The sequence below is a fragment of the Gossypium arboreum genome, chromosome 13, assembly GCF_025698485.1.
Source record: "Gossypium arboreum isolate Shixiya-1 chromosome 13, ASM2569848v2, whole genome shotgun sequence".
NCBI classification, from domain to species: domain Eukaryota; kingdom Viridiplantae; phylum Streptophyta; class Magnoliopsida; order Malvales; family Malvaceae; genus Gossypium; species Gossypium arboreum.
This window is the reverse complement of record NC_069082.1, coordinates 33,272,401-33,277,701: the sequence shown is the minus strand read 5'-3', so window position 1 is coordinate 33,277,701 and position 5,301 is coordinate 33,272,401.

Genomic DNA, 5,301 nt, shown 5'->3' with positions numbered 1-5,301 from the left:
TCCAAAATCACATTATGACAAAAATTATGTTTTTTCCACCAACATTTTCAACATTTTACGATTTAGTCCCTAGGCTCATAAAATGAATTTCGTTCAATTTCATTACGACCCAAGCCTAGCCGATTATTACTTGTACTCATAATAGTCCACATTTTTCATTTATTCACACTTTTCTACACATTTTATAGCCTTTTACAAATAAGTCCCTATTTTACGTTTTTTACTGAAAATCACTTTACAAATGTTGTTTAACAAACAAGAAACATGTATTTTCTACCATTAAACATCAAAATACAAGAATATTCAACATGGGTAAAATTTTAGACCTTAACTTTATTTCAAATTAGTCCTTGAAATAGCTAGATTAAGTTACAACAATCTCAAAAATATAAAATCCATTAAAAACAGGACAAGAACGGACTTACAATCGAGCTTGAAAGCTTGGCCAAAAACCCTAGCTATGCCTTCTTGAAAATTTCGACTATAGGGGACTAAATTGAAGAAGATGGACACTTTTATTTAGTTAATTTTTCTTTATTTGCCAATTTACAAAAATACCCTTAATGCATAAATTTAAAATTTCACCTAGCCATGTCCATTTTTGTCCATCCTAAAGTATAATGGTCTAATTACCATTTCAAGACCTCCAATTTAAAATTTCATAGCAATTAGACACCTTTAACTTATAGAACTCAAATTTTGTACATATTGCAATTTAGTCCTTCTAGTCAAATTAAGCACTCAATCGATAAAATTTCTTAACGAAATTTTCACACAATAATTCTATCATGCTGTAGACCTTAAAGAAATGATAAAATAAATATTTCTACTTCAGATTTGTGGTCTCGAAACCATCATTCTGATTTGACCCAAAAATGGGTTGTTGCATTATGTATAGTTAATTTTTTAATTCTAAGATGTTTCCCAAATTCTACATGAACTAAATCTCTTTTCTAAGGTTACTATAATAGTTTGATTCTAGGCGTAGTCAGAACAATAGTTTTGGGACCATGAATTCGACATAGAAAAAATTATTATTATTACATTTTCATGGTCTATAGTTCTACAGAATGATTTCGTGAAAATTTTGTTCAAAAAGTTTGACGTTTGAGCACTCAATTTAGTCGAAAGGACTAAATTATAGTAAGTGCAAAAGTTGAGTTCTACATGTTAAAGAAGTACAATTACTATGAGATTTTACATTAAAGGTCCTTATATGATAATTAGACCATTTGTTAAGTTAGTGGACAAAAATGGACATGAGGTAAGAGAATTTTAGTGGTTTGGAAAAAGGGCATTTTGGTCATTTGGTTAATAAAAGAATAAATAGGGAAAATAAAGCCAAATTTTGCTCATCTTTCTTCAACATTGGCTGAAACTTGGAAGAACATCATAACTAGGGTTTTGTCATCTTTCAAGCTTGATTGTAAGTACATCCTAACCCCGTTTTTAATGCTCTTATGTGACAGCCCAAAATTGACCCTAGTCGGGAAGTGGTTTCGGGACCGCTAAACCGAGTCACCGAAATGTTTGAACGTAATATTTATTGTCTAGAATATGTATTTATGAATGTGTGAAAATTTCAAGCTTCGATTTAGTCGATTGCATGTAAATTCAGTTATTAGGACTTGTGTGACACTTTTGAAATGTGATAGGCTAATCTATAAGGACCTAATAGTGCATGTAATCAAAAGGGGACTTGCATGTCAAATTTCCCCCTAATAGCTAGTGGCCGCCATGACAAGGATTATGGGTAAAACATGTCATAAAACATGTTGGGACAATGGTGTATGTAAGAAAAAATAAAATAATGAGCATGGGAATTTAATAATGAAAGGGAACAAAAAAAAAAAGAGAATGGTGAGTGTCCCCCTCCCCTTTTCCGTGAGTTGAAGAAAAGAGAAGAAAAAAATTTGTTGTTCATCCCTTTTTTCATTTCTTTGAGTTGAAATTCTAAGGAAGAAGGAAGGGGTTCTTGCTTCATGCTTGGTTTGGAAGAGGATTAGGAGGAGGTTCGGCCATACTTGTGTCTAGATTAAGGTATGTTTGAGGTTGTGCCATGAGATTCATGCATGTTCTTAGTTGCTAGCTTGAGTTCTAATTAGTCCATGGTTCAAAACTTTGCTATATCATGAGGATGATATTCGGCCAAGGTAGATTTTGTGTTAATGTCATTGCATGCTAAATATGAAGCTTGTTAATGATACATGTGATGGTGGATTGATGACTCTTGGATTTTCTTTTTAGCATTTTTGAGTAAGACATTAAGTTTTGGAATTGATGGAATGGAGAGTATGCTTAAGTTGTGTTATAAACAACTATGTGTTAAATCGAGGTTTGCTAAGCTAGCTATTAAGGTGAAGTGCAATGTTAGTGATTGATTAATAGTGTATATACATGTATGCATATTCGACCATCAAATTAAGAGCATAGGTGATGATGAGTCTATGCTTTTTACATTCGGCCATATATATATATATGCATGTGTGATTGGATTATTGATAGTAGGGCTATAGCATATGGTTATGAGCCGAATAGCTAAGAGCATGAGGTAGCAAGATAAGAATTTTTACCATGCCGTTCCGTATGTCATAAAATCATTAAATTGTGAATATCAATATGTGTAGCAAAGCGGTTGAATGAGTTAATTTATTTGTTTAAGCTCAAGATCTTAAAGGAGAGGCGTCCAACAAGGGGAAATCGAAGGTCATCGAGTAACCAACTTGGAATTAATTTACACCACACAAGCTAGGTCACTAAGCATATATTTTGTATTGATTTAAATAGACATAATGTCTATGTAATTATGCCGAAAGGAATGATAAATTTTTATACATGTATGTATGTGGTGATGAAAGTATTGAATGAAAAGAAAAGAGGTGAGATGTATTGAGTTGTTGATTTCGGCACTAAGTGCGCGGTATAAACATTTGTGATCATGAGAATGGCACTAAGTGTGCGGGTTTAAAATTTGTACAGACTAAGTGTGCGAGTTTGATCATATAGCACTAAGTGTGCGAGTTGATTATATAGCACTAAGTGTGCGGACTCACTATATGCTTTTGAATCACTATTGACACTGAGTGTGCGACATTATTGAGTTGATCACGGACAGCGGATCGGGTAAGTACCTTGAGTTCATGGCTAATAGACGCTATGTTTATATTTGGAGTTGAGCTTGGTAAGTTTCAACCTATGTGACAATTTAAATTGAAGTCACGTACATAAGAATTATCGTGGAATAAGTGAAAGGTCATGTAGATGTATGATTGTAACGAAAACAAAATGGTGTATAAAAATGCTTCAAATATCCTATTGATTAGTATATGGAATGTGAATGTGTAACTTGGTATGAGATTGAATCGAAGGTCTAAGGAACTATGGTATAGTTCGGTTTGAATGGAGTAATTAGCCTCGCTCCATTTTGTTTCCTCTTGCGATAATGTTATTAATGGTTGGTAGTGCATTGCTTATGACTTCTTGAGTTATATACTCATTCGGTGTTTGCTTGTCACCTATTTTAGGTTTCTTGGACTCGACTTTTTGCGTATTCGGGACCGTCATCAAGTCATCACACCGCTAACAACTTTTGGTATTTTCTTCGTAGTTGGTCTAGGAGTACATTTCGCATGTATAGGCTGTTATGCTTTGTTGAAATTTGGTATGTAAACTTTTAGCCATGCGAAAATGGCGTAAATGTTCGGTTGGAATTGGTTTTGTGATGTTTGGACACAAATCATGGTTATAATTTGGGACATGCATGATGAATTATTAGTTAAATCAAGGAAAAGGCATGAAATAGGCATAGTTTGTTTTAGTAATAGATGCTTGACAAAGAAGAAGTGGTGTGGATGTGAAAAATCACTAAAAATAGCAGGAGTGGAATTAAATAGTGAATAAATTATGTAAATGAGCCTTGATGAATCTACTTTCATATGGAAGAAACGAAACGGTCATATGAGTTGTATATTGAGAGATATTTAAGTATTCTACTAATTGGCTTGACCAAAAATTCTAGAAAAAAATCTGTAGATGGACATATGAGTCTAGTTTCAGGGAAAAATTACGAAACTGATTTTCGAGTTTTGAAACTCCAGATATGATTTTTAAGGCGATAAAGGACGCAATAACCAAATTTTGTCTCGAAATTTTTTTATGGACTGTGAAAACAATTAAGTTAAGTCTGTGTGCACCTTGTATTCGACTCCGGTAACGGACTCGGGTACGGGGTGTTACATCTTATGTTTTTGAAGTCGTATTCACCCAATCTTTCTATTTCTACCATTGTTTTGAAGTAAGGTTCATGTTTAAAATTTTACCAATGTATGATATGCATGTGCTTTGATGTTTTATGGTAGAAAATGAAAATTTGGTGTGTAATGAACAACTTTTACTAAGTGATTTTTGAAGGAAATACATAAAAGGACCTATTTGTAAAAAGTTATAAAATACGTAGTAAAGATGTGATTTGTTGAAAAATGTGTGCTAATATGAGTATGTATAGGGTTTGACTAGGCTTAGGTCTTGGTGAAATATGTATAGGGTTTGACTAGGCTTAGGTCTTGGTGAAATTAAATAGATTTCATTTTACGAGCCTAGGGACCAAAATGTAAATATGATAAAGTTTAGGGGCAAAAATGTAATTTTAGCATAGCATGATTTGTGTATTGAATTGAGTAATTTGGTTAAGAAATGAGTTAAATTTTCTATTATAGATCAAGAGAAATGAGGTTTGAATCTAGATCGAGGGAAAAACAAAGTCTTTGACGATTAGGTCCATTTCCACTATTTTTGTATCGAGGTAAGTTTGTATGTAAATAATGCATTATTATTTTTACTTTAATTACTTTAATATTGTATGAATTATGATTGACTCGTTGGATGTAATCAAAAATGGTTGACAAGAGAGAAATCCCAGTTGAACATTAAGAATAGATAGGATACAAATGTCATGACAACAGGGTTATTTTAAATTAAGTGTCAGACCATATTGGGATATGGCATCGATATGAGACTTTGTGTAAGACCATAGCTGGGCTATTGGCATCGATATGAGATCCCATGTAAGACCATATCTGGGATATGGCATTTGTATAGTACTATGAGTGTGAGATTTCTCAAGTATCCTTTAGTATTCCAAGTGGTTCAACGGGAATCGTAACAGAAATGTTAATGTTGCGTAAGACCATGGTATGTTGCAAGATGGTACAGGTATGTACGTAAAACTGATGCTTAATGAGCTCAATATGTGATGAATCCCTCCATAAGGTTATGATTATGCAAGCTATAATACTAAGTTAT